This window comes from Dendrobium catenatum, unplaced genomic scaffold (assembly GCF_001605985.2).
Source record: "Dendrobium catenatum unplaced genomic scaffold, ASM160598v2 fragScaff_scaffold_1634, whole genome shotgun sequence".
In the NCBI taxonomy this organism is placed as follows: domain Eukaryota; kingdom Viridiplantae; phylum Streptophyta; class Magnoliopsida; order Asparagales; family Orchidaceae; genus Dendrobium; species Dendrobium catenatum.
Window position 1 is genome coordinate 144,905 of NW_021320096.1, and position 18,239 is coordinate 163,143.

Genomic DNA, 18,239 nt, shown 5'->3' on the forward strand with positions numbered 1-18,239 from the left:
CCCCTATGATAGAAGGATTGGTACTCATCACATGATCCTCTATCTTTTTCCATAATTTCCTTTTTTATAAAGATTTTTGTTACCTTAAATAATAGACACTATCAATGATTGACCTAAAGGAGATATCAAGTTCCCAACTATACATTGGTTGAAATAATTTAACACATAAAAGGAAAAAATCCTATACTTCCAAAGAACTAGAATACCTCCCAAAGTTTTTCTTGCAGCATAATGGAAAAACTCCCAATCATCAACAACCATTCTACTAACTCCATCTTTATCAAAATTTTAAAGTTTAATTTCCATTAACCCAATGAAAAAAAAAATCTCCACAATCACACTCCTCAAATAGTGGGAAGCTTCCTTCTTCTTAGCTCCCCTACAATTCCAGAAAATCATGGAAGATGTTAAAGATGGAATGGGGATGTGGCCCCAGCCCTTTCATTACCTCCTTTGCCTTTCCTAGTTCTCTGACTACCCTTGATCGGACCCAACATATTCACCACTTTACAGAGTTTCATCTTAAAATAATAAGGATTTGGAGTAGTCCTTCCACCCTCATTAGTACTAGTATTCTAATACATTACCATTACTTCCATTTCCATAAATTAATAAAACATCACTTTGAAGCTTTTTATCAGGCTCCGGCATCACCTGTTGAGTTAAAATTTCTTTTAGTTCTGCAATATTTTGAATCCTTAGCTTCTTCATCTTTTAGAGAGTTATCTTCAATTGATGGAATAGTTTGAGTTACTTAATTTTCATTCAATAAACCAGATAAATAAAGATAACTTTCTAGTATCATTTTCATCATTCTCTTTATAAACTTTAAAACGTTCTCAAGCTAATGAAGCATGAATAATGAACATTGTAGATAATGCCTAAATCATATAGTAAATATTTTATCCTAATCAATAAAAAGTCACCGTTAAGAAAATTTGATACTAAATATGATGTAGGAGTCTTCTTAGATTATTCATCTATAGGTAAAGCCTATATAATCTTCAATAAGAGGACCCTAGTAGTATAAGACTCTACCCATATGGTGTTTGATGAATCAGATAAGGCCTATGAATCTAAACTTGAATAAGTAGAAGAGGTGGTCATTTAAGTAGTAAAAATCATTGCCACAGGAGATAGAGGAGAACCTCAAGAGCAGTTACCTAGAGATTGGGGATATTCATCTAGTCATCCTAAAGAATTGATTTTAGGAGACCCATTTAAAGGTGTGAGATTTGGGCATGGAATTAGGAATGAGGTTAGTCATTCTACATTTATCTCCATCATAGAACCCACCAATATAGATTTTGCCTTAGGAGATGAATTCTAGATCATAGCAATACAAGATAAGCTAAACCAATTTGTTAGGAATAATATGTGGGAATTAGTCAAAAGACCTAAGGAGCAAAGGGTGGTTGGAATAAAGTGGGTCTTAAAAATAAGATGAATGACTATTGAATAACAATAAGAAATAAGGCCATATTAGTATCTAATGGGGGTAACAAAATTTAGGGAATATATGTTTAGGAAACCTTTTTCCTGGTAGCTAGACTAGAAGTTATAAGGGTGCTCTTAGCCCTAGCTTTCTTCAAGGGTTATAAATTTTATCAAATGGATGTTAAAAGTGCCTTCCTTAATAGGGTATCATAGAGGATGTTTATGTTGAACAACCCTATAGATTTGAGAATTCATAATTTCTAAATCATGTTTTTAAATTAAAAAGACATTATATGGGTTAACCAAACACCTAGGGCTAGGTATGAAAGGCTAAGCATATTTCTTTTAGATAGTAGTTTTATTAAGGGTAGTGTAGACACCACCCTCTTCCAAAAAGGGGTAGGAGATGAGATACTCATTATCCAAATCTATGTTGATGATATTTTTTTTGGAAATGAGCATGATGGGAGAACATAAATATTTCATTACATTGAAAATAAAATATATGAATGATGAAATCTTCCTTAGCCAAACTAAGTACATTAAAGACATTATAAAAATATATGAAATGGATGATGCTAAGGCCATGAACACTCCCATGAGCTTGACTATTCAACTAGGCATGGACACAAATTGAAAGTCTCTAGACTAGAAAAGAATATAGGGGAATAATTGGGCCACTTCTCTATTTGAATGCCAGTAGACCAGACATAATATTTAGCGTATGTCTTTATGCCAAGTTTCAGGCTGGCCCAAAAGAATCTAACTTGACGACTGTCAAGAGAATCCATAGATAATATTTCTTTAGAAATCTTATATCAGATTCTAATGTAATAGGCTGTAAAAAAGATAGAAAAAACACTTTTCTAACTTATCAATTCATAGGACAATTCTTAGTTTTATGGTCCAATAGAAAAAAATTTTGTATCTCTCTCCACAGTTAAGGAAGAATGTATAACAGTACGGAGTTATGTTGCTCATGTCTTATGGCTAAAGAAATAATAATTAGATCTTAGACTACCTGTAGGAATCATTCCATTTTTTGGGACAACACTAGCGCCATTTGCATATCAAAAATTCCAATTCAACACTCTTGCACAAAGATATAATTGCACTATATAGCTACAGGAGATCAATTGGTAGACATACACACAAAATGCCTCACCTATGAGTATCTCACAAAACCCCTCGCCTATGACACCTTTAGTACCTTGAGGATAAAATTAAGTGATGTAGACATTCATGTTTAATCTTAGAGAAATCAAAGAAATAAATAATTTTTTTTTTAGTTTCAAAGAATTCGTTCATATGTGTTTAAATTATACGTGGTTATTTATGAATATGTTTATGTTTTGTTTGTTGTTACTTATTTATTAAAAAAAAAAGTCTAAGATGTTTCTTGATCATCACACATGCACTTCACTGAGTCATAATAATCTTTAAAATTAGTTTTTAATTGAACTATATGATATGCATAGATGGATATATCACAACCCTTTATTGAGTCAACGATCCATATTAAATCAGTTATATACACATCATACTGTATGATACCTCTCTTCATACTATATGATCCATGTGTCACTAACTTTTGAGGAATTCATCCCATTTGGTATGAAATTATTACAAATCCAGCTACATGATAGTTCTCTTCATATAGTATGTTACATGTGTCAAAAAGGATTGGGACAAATTTAATTCATATGGTATGATAATGATAATAATGAAAGTTCATACAGTTTGAGCACCTGTTCATATTATATGATGCTTTTCATAAAATGTTGTACCGATGACCCCTCGGGAAGAACAAATTTTTATCAGATCGTTCAGTATAATCCTGATCATATTGTATGATTTCACTGCTTTTTAGACAAGTCATCCAGATGAATTATCTCCCTAATTATACTATATGAACCTCGATCAAAGTATATGAATGGTAAAAAAATCTATAAATTAAAGGGTTAGACTTTTTCAATTCAATCAAAATTTCTTTGCATTTCTACTTTCTAGTCCTTATTAGTCAATGGCTGGTGAAAGCAAATAAGGATGAATGACTCCGGGGAGCTTCTCCTCTTCTCTTTGTTTTGATGATTGCATCCTCTTCGTATGGGATGAAGATGTGTTTCTTAAATAAAAAGAGACAAAAGACACCCCCTCAAAAATGTTAAACCTACTTATCCTAAACTTCAAGGTGATGAGCCTTTTACCCTTCAATTCTTCCTTACCCTATCTTTTCCTTTCAATTCTAAATTTCTGTATGAATTCTTAGCAAATCTTAGGATAAATCTAGGAGTTTTTACCATGACCTCTTTTATTTTTTGTCAAAATGTAGAAATTACTAAAGCTGATTTAGCAGAACATATAGCTCTCTCTATTGAAGGATCTAGCCCACAATCCCTAATCTCCCATTAGTTTAACTAGATGTTGTTTACTTAACTATTAATAATGTTCCTTAAAATTAAAACCAACTCCTTGTCCAAAATTTAAATCAAAATTCTTGTATAATCTAGTTTGTATTTCACACTTCTATTATGCCTAAAGTTGGATATCAGGTTAACAAAACCCCACTTCTCTCTGTTGTCACTTACCTCATAATATCGAATACTCGATCCAATTAGGCCCGAATGATTCTTGACTATTTCCGCAACATGACTCATCTTTGACATCCAAACACCCATAGAAAATAAAATGTAGCCTTAGCACACATCATACGCAATATTCTTCACCACAAATGCCAACTCACCTTTCCTGCTCCACATGATAATGTATTTAGTTTCTATATGGATGCCTCTTTTTATATCCTTTTTCATCAGGGGTAAGATCATGATAAGCTTTATTTTTATGAATAAGGAGAAGTTTCTCCTACAAGGAGACCTCCACCACCACTAATACCACCACCAGCACCTGCGCACTAAGCCTATTCTTAGGATGATATCATTCAGCGGATCAAGCGACTAGAAACTCAACTCAACTATTATATCCAACACCAACACTACTAGAACAAGGAGGATATGTAATGGTTTAGAGAAATATTTACCTCTATAAGTAATCAAATTTCCTCCATCCAATAGTTCATTCAGCCACCATCACCACCACATAATCAGAATCCACTTTTCCATTAGTCTTTATCTGTTGTGTCTTTTTTTTTTGTACTGCTTTCTTTGTTTTTTTTTACCTCCTATTTTTGGAGATGTCAAAATGGGGAGAAAAGCTTTGGTTGTGTATCTTTTATTATATGTTTGTTCTATTATATGTTTTCTTATTTTTATCTAATAGAAATTCCTAATTTTTTATTTTGTATTGTTCTATGCTATCTTTTTTTAGACAACAAAAAATAAAATGAGACAGGCATCCTCTATTTTCTTACAGATTTTACTTAGAAAGGGGGAGCTTAAGATTAAAAATTTTTCATTCTACATTTCAACAAAAAATTTTTGGCATCATCAAAAGGGGAAGAATGTTACAAATCTAGGATCCCTAACCTATGATTTTGATGATGTCAAACCTTATTGATTGAATGATACATTCTCAGGAAATATGTTGGATATTCTTTAAGTCTTATAAATTAATGATTGTTGGTATAATATTAGAGAAGACTAATACTCAAGATTGGATAGTATAGGATGTCAACTCTAAAGAGTGTATTTTTATTTCTTTAATTTCTTTTTTTTTTAGTCAAATAATATTAGAGTGTATATAATTGGGTGATTGTGCACACATACATAGGAGGAGTGAGAAATGATATTAAATTAAAGTTTCCTAAACTAATTGTACTTTATGATTTAAAATAATACTCTATGATTATTTTATTTAAAGAATGGATCAATGGTTAATTTAAAGCTTATGTTATATGAACTAATCATACTATATAATATATATCTTGTTGTATTATTCATTTTATTATCAAAACCCTAGCCACCAGATTAATTCAAATAAGATTTTTAAATTTATTTTTTAAACCAATCATACTATATGATGTTAATCATACTTTATAAAAATTTGAAATATTAAAAAATTTTACCCTTGTAATTAATCAATTAAAACATGGTTTAAATAATGATTGTCGATCATACTATATGAGTGATAGAGATTACTTTAATTCATCCCTGGAATCATCCCGTACGAATAGAGGAAAATAAACAAATAATACATGATGATCGTTGCATCATATAATACGATGTGGTCATAAAATTTGAACAGTTCATTTAAATGACTATTTACATCATACTAGATGGGAATAATTTTGAAATGATCATACTATACAAACTTGGGTCGTACTATATGAATAATGACTACTAACTTAAATTTGTAGGCATTCTTGAAGCCTATTATAAAATCCATACTTTAATTATTTTTATTTTTTTGATGATGCAAAGAGAGGAATGTGACTGAAGGAGGAACTCTAAGAGAGATATTTTGAAGAAAATCAAGGATTGAGAGAGGAAGGAGAAGGTGAGCTTGAGCTTCTGAAAGAAGTAGTGTGTGGGGATCACAAGGTTGCTCAAGGCTAGTTACACCCTAGCTCCTCCAATGGCCATGGTGAGTCTTTTGGAAGCTCTCTAGGGAGAGAAGCTTCTTAATCCAGTCCTTGAGGTTCTCTTTCTTCTCCACGAGGAGAAGAATTAGTTCAGGTTCTCTGCTTGTGAAAGGAGCTTCTGTCCTCTGCCGCACCGGGTAAGTTAAAGAGAGTTTGCAAAAGCTTCTCTTCCTTGCTGAGGCAGTGAAAGGAGAGTCACTTAGTTTTAGTATAATACTCGGAGTGGAGAACTCCAGGGTGTAGACATTGGTCAAGGTTGACCAAACCACTATAAAAATCTATGGTGTACTTTTTCATTTTCTGCATTTTACATTTTACATTTAATTTTCATTATAACTACTTGGTTAATTTATAAGATTAATGTTTTGTTGTGTAATTTAGAACTTCATCATAATTTTTTAAATTTGTAGTTAATTTTTTAGTTTATGCATTGTCTAATTTAATTTCTTATTTAAAAAGATAGAAAAATCTAAAAAAAAGTTTGTACTCCTATTTAGGATTATTATTAAAGTACTAATTCACTCCCTGCCCCTTCTTAGGGCACATCAAACTTTCACATTCATTGATGTCCATCAATGATGCTCAATGATCTGAGTATTACAAACCCTAAATTATTCAAAATCATTGACCTAATCAAATCTATATCAAACTCATTGATCAAACCTTTGCAAACTTAAAACTCCAAAAGTCTAGTGTTTTAACAAGACCCAAAACTCTTGGGTCTATAAAAATATTTTGGAAAATTTTCCTTTACCTAAAAACATGACCAAATTACCTTGGATTCTTAATATATAACTTGCTTATTTATTAGGTATATTACTAGATTTAACCACATAAATTTTAACACATTTCAAGATCCCTAACACTTAAAACTTAAAGCATTACCATAGGGTGCAAAACCATCAAATATTTTTAGCCTTTCAACTAAATATGGCATCTTGTGATTTTAACCACGGAGAGCTCTCCAAACTCATTGATCATGATCATCACTACTAGCTTGATGCATTAAAGCAACATTAAATCTTGGTTCATTGTGGTTGACCATAAAACCAATAAATCCTAAACCTTCAAAATTGAATTTTTCTCAAACCTCATTATGTCTTAGTCAAATTAAGAAATACAACCTTCTATAAATATTTTAAAAATACCATTTGACATCCATTGAACCAATCCCCTAGCTCTGGTCAACCCTGGTTAACCAAATATTTTTTTTCCTATAAATTATTTAACATTCATCAACCAAATGAGGGATTATCTTTAAAAAACTCTAAATAACATTTTAAATGAATTGAACCAAGTTTCAACCCTTCGTCAAACATGGATGACAAAGTAAACATTAGTTGTTCAAATGACCCCTTAAGTCCATAAATATGTATTTTGTCCTAAAGGACATCACCAATACATGGGACAACTTATAACATGTCCAAAATGATAATTGGAATGAGATGGTCCTTCCTTTGACCCCTGGTCAAACTTGGTTGACTAGGGTAACACTAGTCGACCAAAATTTCTCATATACTTAAAAATATTCATTTTCATGATTTTGACCAAATCATTAAGCCAAATACATGGAGATTTTTCATGATGTCAGCACAAGTCTCCTAAAATTTTCAAGCATTTGCCTCATATGGCTATACTAATAAAGTTGATCCAAATGTTAAAAAAGGCCTTTTTTACTCAAAATCACCATCATTACCAAAATAAATCTTCAAAATTACTATAACAAGTGTGTATTAACCACATGCACACACCCAAAGAGTTTGAACCCTTTTTTACTCAAAATCACCATTTTTTACTCAAAATTTATATAGCATTTAGATGAACCAAGCCTCCTAAAACCCACTAAATGGAACTTCCACCCTACCCAACCTAACATAGCTTGTTCCAACACATGGGTGGACTCCAAAACCTTCATTATAGTAGCACACATAAATACTTTCCCACCTAAGATGCTCAGGTGGCATGATACACCAAGAGAACTTCTCTCTATTAATTTTTTTAAGCCTTTCCCCCTTAAATAACCAACTAGGAGCTTTCAAAATCTCTAGAATATTTCCTTGGATTATATTGGTCAATCCCCAACTGAAATGGCTGCTAGCCATTACTTATGTGGCAGGATCTTTACCCTTCATTCGAATTTTCCCTCTCCTAGGATTGGTTTAAGTATAACTCCCTTTCCTATTAGAAAAATGAGCTAAAAATTTCTATAATGATCCATTAGCAGACATTGGTTAGTTCCATGGTGCTTTGGATTAATGATATGCCATGCATATGGCCTACATAATTGTTAGGTTCATTTTATCTCTCATATAAATAGTCCCATATCCAAAGTCCCAAGGGTTGATCAATTGAATTCCATAACAGCCTTGCATCCGCCGTATCCTCCTTTAAAACTTTCATGCCTTCCATAGTTCAAGAAAATCCCAAACCAATAAGAGAGTGGAGAAAAGAGAGAGAAAAGATAATCATAATTTATCTCATTATTGAGCTAGATGTAGCTATTAAAGTCTATGATGAGTTGAAGAAGATCTCAAGACATTTAAAATAAATCTAAGATCAAATAAATCCACCAAAAGTTTATAAAGTTATCTCCATTTAAAGTTTTTTGTTCAAATTCCATTTTCTCCTATATCTCAATGCATTGAGCCTCCAAACTCAAGGCATTATAAGATTAGCTTTCAATTATTCTTTGTTTCAAATTTCATTAAATTTATAAGATAGGAAAATAGTTTAATGGTTTTGAAAATTCTGTTTAATTCAAACTAGAATGATCCTGTTATTCTATGTTGTCCCATCAATTGATAAGATATCCTTGATAAAAATAATGCACACTTGTGCATCGAGGCTCAAATGTTGATCATCTGGTTGGACAGCATGGGCAAAGTGGCTCCTTCCCAACTATCAGATATACGTGAAATAGATTAGAAGATTGGATTGAAAGTCCAATATGTTTAGGTGGGAAGAGATAGCACGACACTGGTATGTCAGTAACTATTTCAATTCCAATCATTATAATTAATTGGTGCCAATAGTTAGTTGAATTAAAAATTAATAAAAAAAATTAGAATATTGAAAATTCATAGAAAATCCATTTTAAATCTAAATTGAGTATTCTTAGGCTAGTTGGAAAGCTCTTGACTTCTATGTTTTTTGAAATAATTTGAACAATTTTTACTAAGCAATTTTGAGTAAAATAGAGATGATGGATCTTCAATTTACTATTTTCTCAAGATCCTAGTGTCCAATTGACCTCAAATTTGGATGAAAAATATTAGGGTGTATCCTTGACCTACCATAATTTTCATGGGTCTTCTTTTATTTAGATTTTTTATAAATTGAATTTTTAAATTCATGGGTCCATTATGGTACCATAACTATTAAAATTCATGGCTTTTTGTGAAACTATAATTAGATGTTCATTTTTATGGTGTGTTTGTAGTCAGGCAAGAATTAGTTAGCCAATGATTTTACCGAATTCCAGGGAGTTTAGCACATAAAAAAGATCACCAAAGCTATAGATGCACTAAGTTTTGATGATTAATATCTCAACCCATGAAGAGTTCCATGATACCAAATTTAGTATGTTGGAAGCACACGTATTCATGTTCCTATGTTTCAAAATTCATTGCATTTAAGGGTGAATTGGTCCGTCATTTAGTAAACCCAAGATTCATGTACATAATTGACATAAGATTTTAAAAAAATCATAACAAATTTATTTTAAATCTAAAAAAGTAAATAATTTCTCAAATTGCTCATAATTAAAAGACCCATCAGATTCATCAGAAATTAAAATAAATTTTAGAAATCATAAAATTTACTGATTCATTAAAATAAATATTTGCAAAAAAAATTAAAACATTTGAAATCATTCTAATAGGTCACTTATGATAGTTGGAAAAGAATTCAAGAGGTTTGTTGTTTATTTGGTATAAAAATAAGAAAAACACTCTAATTAAATAAACAAATAAATCAATTAAATCACCAAACTTGTAAAAATAATAACTAATTAAAAAAAACACCAAATTAAGCAAGGTGAAAGGCATTGGATTCATCACTGGGTTTAGTATTTTTGAAAAATATAAAAACTCTACAAATTACTGTTAGTCAAAAGGTCAATCACTTGGTCAAAGTTAGTTCAAAAATTGCAACGAACTTATAAAATTCATAACAAATTCCAAAAAAAATCCAAATTGAATAAACTTATAGGCATTGTACTCATCTCTGGATTTAGTATTTATAAAAAATATTAAAATTTTGAAAACTAATATTGATAAAAATGTTAATAAATAAGACATTTGTTTAATGTATTAAAATATAAAAGTTTATATATAACTAAAATATCAAAGAATTTTTGTTTCAAAGAAAATAAATTCATTAAAAATGTTAAATAAGTAACTAAGATTCCTTTTAATGAAGTTTTTAGGTTGGACTACCTCAAGCTTTAGGTCTACATGTCATAAGGTGGCCCCTGGTCCCCATAATCATTTGGGCATTGCCACGAACGAATTTAACAGAATGTAAACACTAAAATGTAAACTTAAATAATTTGCTAAATAATACATTCAACTCAAATAAAAATATTAATAAAACATGTTGACATTATAGCTTTTCATACCTTCACGCTTGTCTACTTTGAGGAAGCAAAGGTTTATTGGATTGAGAAAGCTTTAATAATAAAATTATTTAAATAAAATGAGGGACTCTATGCTATTCATATACCCCAGTCCATGAGGATTTGTATAATTACAAGTATGAGTCTAGGGTATGCTTATCAACAACTTTTAACACTTAAAAGTTTTTTAACACAATATTCCTCAAAACTTTAAAGATTAATAACTTCAAAAATCAAAGCATATTTAAAAGAAATTTTAAATCTATAATTCATTAAAACTTAAATTAAAACCACTTGAAAAAGACCTTGAACAAACAAATTCATTTACAAAAAAATTAAAGTATAAAAGCATAGGAACTATTGAAGTCTTAGAGCCTTTCTACACACACTTAGATGGTTTATTAGGACAGCCAACTCTAACATAGGTAAGGCCAGGGGTTCTAATTTCTTTCCAGATCCTTTTCTTGGAGTGTACATTATTTATCTTTATTTGTTTCAACAATTTGGATGTCATATATTTTAAGTTTTATTTGGTGTACTTAGGCTCTTTAAGGACTATGTTATAAGTATCGGGTTATCACACAACTGCTTTGCTCTTTTATATTCTTTTATAAGCCTTTATATTGCTTAAAATTTTTTAAGGAGTCAAAGTAGAATTTAACAAGGAATGATGTATATGTGCAAGTCATTGTAAATATAGAATATATATAGATCAAGTTGTACATCATCTTGAGTTATTAAAGATTTAGATAAATCTCTTATTCATATACAAATGGGCCTACAAAAGAAGGTATCATATCCTTCTTAGGAAACACTCTTTGGAATTCAATAATATTTTTAGGGTTTCATTCAGTCTATATGTTCCAAACTTTTTCAGATCATGCATACTAATCTAGGATAATACAATATTGGGTACTGTATACACAAACCCATTATGCAATCATGTATGCATGGATGAATTTTAAGTTTTAGCAATCTTTTGTGAGCATCCAAAACTTTTATATCCTGAAAGAAGAATTGTGTGATACCCATTGAGCTCGGGGGAAGCTATGCTTTTCATTTGGATATTAACATTATACTTTGGAAATTTCTATGAAATTTTTGGAGTTAGAAAATCTAACTAGGTAAATAAAATAAGATATAATTTAGAGTTCTTTGTGAGTCTTCTCGCTAGTGTCATTTGAACTTAATGTTAAAAATATTAATCCTTAGGCATAAATTTGAGAGTTTGATTCATCCTTTTATCCTTTTATATAGAACTCAGATTACTATGCATTACATCTAAAGTGATTTGTTGTACACTAGGGTTGTTAGCTGGAAAAACACTCCATGCAAGTATATATCCAATTTGTAAACACTTCTTTATTCTTTGCACAATTAAATTCGATTCTTTTAAAATATAAAATCTAAAAACCAAAATTAGAGGATAACAAACGTATTTGTAATCTATAGCTTATACAGTAAATCTTGTTAGCCCAAATACTTCTTTAAATCCACATGTCATTTAATTTATATATTCTTCAATTTAAGCGAGAGTATTCTCTTAGGAAATGTAATTAACTATAGGGGCTTGCTCCTATAAGGAACATTTAACCCATAATAAGATAAGCTATATATTAGTTTCTTTTGAGAGTAGGAGAATTCTTTGTGGAATGTATAACTAAGCTTTAAAAATTGGATTAATTTTGTAGGCTAAATGATAAAGGAATGCTTGTTTTTATCCTTCAGGTTTAGCTTAATAATCACTATCCAATGTTCAATCTTGAATAGAAAGTTTCTTGTCTCAAATTGATTGTGAGATATTTTTCTTTCCTTATGGATGATATAATATAAATATATGCATATTTTGTTAAGAAAACCAAATACAAATTTAAATTGAATCTTATGTGTCATTTAGACGTTAAATTAAATAATAATTTTTCTAACATCTCTGTTGAGTCTAGTAATTAGGTTGTTAAGCCTAAGTGAACAAATTACATTGGATTCATCACTGGGTTTAGTATTTTTGAAAAATATAAAAACTCTACAAATTACTGTTAGTCAAAAGGTCAATCACTTCGTCAAAGTTAGTTCAAAAATTGCAACGAACTTATAAAATTCATAACAAATTCCAAAAAAAATCCAAATTGAATAAAATTATAGGCATTGTACTCATCTCTGGATTTAGTATTTATAAAAAATATTAAAATTTTGAAAACTAATATTGATAAAAATGTTAATAAATAAGACATTTGTTTAATGTATTAAAATATAAAAGTTTATATAGAATTAAAATATCAAAGAATTTTTGTTTCAAAGAAATTAAATTCATTAAAAATGTTAAATAAGTAAATAAGATTCCTTTTAATGAAGTTTTTAGGTTGGACTACCTCAAGCTTTAGGGCTACATGTCATAAGGTGGCATTATAGCTTTTCATACCTTCACGCTTGTCATTTGGGCATTGCCACGAACGAATTTAACAGAATGTAAACACCAAAATGTAAACTTAAATAATTTGCTAAATAATACATTCAACTCAAATAAAAATATTAATAAAACATGTTGACATTATAGCTTTTCATACCTTCACGCTTGTCTACTTTAAGGAGGCAAATGTTTATTGGATTGAGAATGCTTTAGTAATAAAATTATTTAATTAAAATGAGGGACTCTATGCTATTCTTATACCCCAGTTCATGAGGATTTGTATAATTACAAGTATGAGTCTAGGGTATGCTTTTCAACAACTTTTAACACTTAGATGTTTTTGAACACAATATTCCTCAAAACTTAAAGATTAATAACTTCAAAAATCAAAGCATATTTAAAATAAATTTTAAATCTATAATCATTAAAACTTAAATTAAAACCACTTGATAAAGACCTTGAACAAACAAATTCATTTACAAAAAAATTAAAGTATAAAAGCATATGAACTATTGAAGTCTTAGAGCCTTTCTACACACACTTAGATGGTTTATTAGGACAGCCAACTCTGACATAGGTAAGGCCAGGGGTTCTAATTTCTTTCCAGATCCTTTTCTTGGAGTGTACATTATATATCTTTATTTGTTTCAACAATTTGGATGTCATACATTTTAAGTTTTATTTGGTGTACTTAGGCTCTTCAAGGACTATGTTATAAATATCGGGTTATCACACAATTGCTTTGCACTTTTATATTCTTTTATAAGCCTTCATATTGCTTAAAGTTTTTGAAGGAGTCAAAGTAGAATGTAACAAGGAATGATGTATATGTGCAAGTCATTGTAAATATAGAATATATATAGATCAAGTTGTACAGCATCTTGAGTTATTAAAGATTTAAATAAATTGCTTATTCATATACAAATGGGCCTACAAAAGATGGTATCATATCCTTCTTAGGAAACACTCTTTGGAATTCCATAATATTTTCAGGGTTTCATTCAGTCTATATGTTCCAAACTTTTTCAGATCATGCATACTAATCGAGGATAATACAATATTGGGTACTGTATACACAAACCCATTATGCAATCATTTATACATGGATGAATTTTAAGTTTTAGCAATCTTTTGTAAGCATCCAAAACTTTTATATCATGAAAGAAGAATTGTGTGATACCCATTGAGCTCGGGGGAAGCTACGCTTTTCATTTGGATATTAACATTTTACTTTTGAAATTTCTATGAAATTTTTGGAGTTAGAAAATCTAACTAGATAAATAAAATAAGATATAATTTTGAGTTCTTTGTGAGTCTTCTCGCTAGTGTCATTTGAACTTAATGTTAAAAATATTAATCCTTAGTCATAAATTTGAGAGTTTGATTCATCCTTTTATCCTTTAATATAGAACTCAGATTACTATGCATTACATCTAAAGTGATTTGTTGTACACTAGGGTTGTTAGCTGAAAAAACACTCCATGCAAGTATATATCCAATTTGTAAACACTTCTTTATTGTTTGCACAATTAAATTCAATTCTTTTAAAATATAAAATCTAAAAACCAAAATTAGAGGACAACAAAAGAATTTGTAATCTATAGCTTATACAGTAAATCTTGTTAGCCCAAATACTTCTTTAAATCCACATGTCATTTAATTTATATATTCTTCACTTTAAGAGAGAGTATTCTCTTAGGAAATGTAATTAACCATAGGGGCTTGCTCCTATAAGGAACATTTAACCCATAATAAGATAAACTATATATTTATTTCTTTTGAAGGTAGGAGAATTCTTTGTGGAATGTAGAACTAAGCTTTAAAAATTGGATTAATTTTGCAGGCTAAATGATAAAGGAATGCTTCTTTTTATCCTTCTGGTTTAGCTTAATAATCACTATCCAATGTTCAATCTTGAATAGAAAGTTTCTCGTCTCAAATCGATTGTGAGATATTTGTCTTTCCTTATGGATGCTATAATATAAATATATGCATATTTTGTTAAGAAAACAAAATACAAATTTAAATTGAATCTTATGTGTCATTTAGACGTTAAATTAAATAATGATTTTTCTGGCGTCTCCACTTTGGTTCGGCATCTCTATCAATCCTTTGTGAAGACAAAATTTTCTAAATACATATAGATTTAATTAATTATTTGAGCTACTAGATTTAATAGATATTCATGCTTTATATTTTAAATTATAAAGTTGTTTCTCTATTGTCTAAAATCCTTTTATTAATGTCTCTATCTAAAACTAAATCTAAATCAAATTCATGTCTTCTTTTGTTGTCCACAATTAAAATTCTTTCATCAAGGTTCCTCATTCAATGTTCTTTTAAAAATAAAATTTAATCAAAATTTCAATCTTCTTTTCTCTAACTAAAATTTTGAAACCTCAATCATAACCATTTCTCTTGTCTATGTTTGCATAGGTTCTGTACAAATCTAAAGTTAGTGAGTAGTAAAATGTCAAATTTTCTGATAAGTCTCTATTCTTCAAATCTATATCTTGTTTAAATGTTTGCAGAATTCGAAGATTAATATACATATTTAGTCAATGATAGAAACCATTTCTAGAAAGTTGATCTTCTCTTCCTCTAATAACAAAAATATGGCTATTTCATCAGCTAAAGTAGTTATGATCCAGTTTAGATCAGTGAGTAGTGTCCAATATACAGGTGTCAAGATTGAATCTATGCCCACTGCATTGATGAAGTATTTATGAGAGTGTGGGTTTCCAATTACCATAATAGCTATTAAACCCTCAATATTATCTCATCAGACTTTCCCAAAGATGTCTACTAGATAGAAGGGGAAACCAGTTATTATTCTTTGTTTCTATGATAGAGAAAATTTAAAATAGGGTAATCTGTTCCCACTAAAAATTTGATGAAGTGACAAAGAATGAAAAGAATCACTATCTAAGATGGAGGGTTGAGATGTTAAAATTAAGAGAAGAAGACTGTCTTATAACTGTTGTAGATGATATGGATAAATTAAAACTAGCTGAATTGATATTCTAAGAAAGGGAAGTTCTGTATAAGCCCCTGTAGCAAGTCAATATCATTTTCATCCACTGTATCCTATTATCAAAGAGGAAAATTCAAATAGAATAGCTAACTCGCCACCCACTCCTTTCCGTATTAATCTTATGTTGTCTTCCTCGTTATAAAGGAAAAGAAAGTTTAATTTTTTTGTTAATGAATTGATTCAAAACTACATAGCTTTTTATGGGTAGTCGATGTCTGAATTCTTGAGAAGTGTAAATGATGTGATATCCACTAGAGCGCAGGAATAATCATGAAGAGAGAAAGAGAAATGTCTCCTTCTATTAATAGAAGAGTATAGTTCAAAAAAGAGGGTCCTAGTCCACCAGTAACTATTATAAATTTCCATCAAGTACATATAAGGTTTTGTTATGCCAAGCATCTCAAGTCCATCAAATAAATAAAATTAGCCAACTCCATGCAATTCCTTATGATATGGTGCATTAGACAATTGAGAGTGTAATCCCATTTCCCCTCAATATTTAGTTCAATCAAGAAACATCCCAACTAGAACTTTGTTAACTCTTCAGTTCAGTATCGATTATGAGGTCATAGTTGTTAACTACAGTGTCAGGATTAATCTCATCATGATAAAAGGAAATTGAAATTGATAAGCTAACATGTGATATTAACAAATGGTGATAAAATTTTGATTCCTAAAATGTTCTCTGCATCATCTTCTCTAGAAGTTTACAAGTAACATATGGAAAATAAAAAAGCAAAGAGGGAAAAAGTTGTTGAAGAAGTATCATCTATTAGTGGATGTAATCCTTTGGATCCTTATAATATGAAAGGGAAATCCATAGAACAAATGATGGATCAGTTGAAAAGAGAGTACTCAATAAACAGATGAACAAAAAGTCATAGGAGAAGATAAAATAAATTCAAAATATGAAAAAAAGTTTGAGTGTATTCATGATAGATACCCAATCATCTATACAGAAAGAATAGATGATGATAAAAATAAATCCAATTGAAGCTAGGAATAAAGAAGTAGTTGATAATGCTATTGTGTTCCTAATCTAACCAATAGTCTTTTATAGATGTTGAGTCAAAAAGATTAACATATAGCATAGATGGAGATGAAAATTGAAGAGCTAAAGGTTGCAATATTGTACTTCTTAAGCAAAGAGGTTCCTTCAATCAAGGCTCATATAGACACTTTTCCCATTCAATGAAATCAAAATTATAATAAACCTAAAGAAACTTCAAAAGTATAGAAATTTTTTTTTTTTGAATCTAAAAAGGAAATAATACAAGAAGTAGAGATCAAATAGATGGTAGAATAACTACTATAAAAAACTTTAGCATAATTAAAATGTTCCTCATCTTTTTTGAAGGGTAGACCCTACCCCAAATAATATGGCTTGGTTCCTTATCCCGTAGGCTTTATGATGCCATCATTCAAAAGTTTTTATGGAATAGGGAATATGAAGCAACATGCAGCTCACTTTAAGGTTAGCTAATTTAATGTAGGTGACGATGATGCTCTACTATTTAAATAGTTTGTAAGTAGCTTGTTAGTTGTTGAATTTTCAACGATATGTTGAGATATCAAATGGATCAATGCAGACATTTATATAGTTAAGATAAATGTTCACTAAAAGGTTTGCTTGAGTAAGGCACCATACCATAATAAGGGTTATAGTACTGGAAAAATAGAACGCTAGTGAAAGTCCTGTTAAATATATTCTGAAATGGAGGAACATCAGTGTGACGTGTGAACCTGGGCTTCAAGAGTAGCATGCTATGGAAATCTTTCTAATGAATATTCATGGTCCATGTACTTTCTTAATGGAAGGGTTTAAAATCAAAACTTTGGAAAAATTATTGAGCAAACACACTAATCTTCAACGGGAAATGTCACTATTTACTTTCTTAAAATATCAATCTCAAGTAAAAATATGAAAACTAAAACCTTAAAAGGTGATGGAAAGAAATTCTAGTTTACTTTCTATAGCTGATATGGGTTAAAAACTGATGCAAGTTTAGATAGAAAATTCTCACTCATGTAGAGGAAGGGTAGAGATTAGAAGTTCTAAGAGATAAGGCTTTTTTATTTGGAAGAGAGGTTATTAAGAGGATCTTCAAGATATTTCTAAAGAACTCCCAATTCAAACTTCTTACACCTAAGAAGCTGGAAGATGTGGGCAAAGTGGACCAACATAAATATTGCACATATCATTGAATGA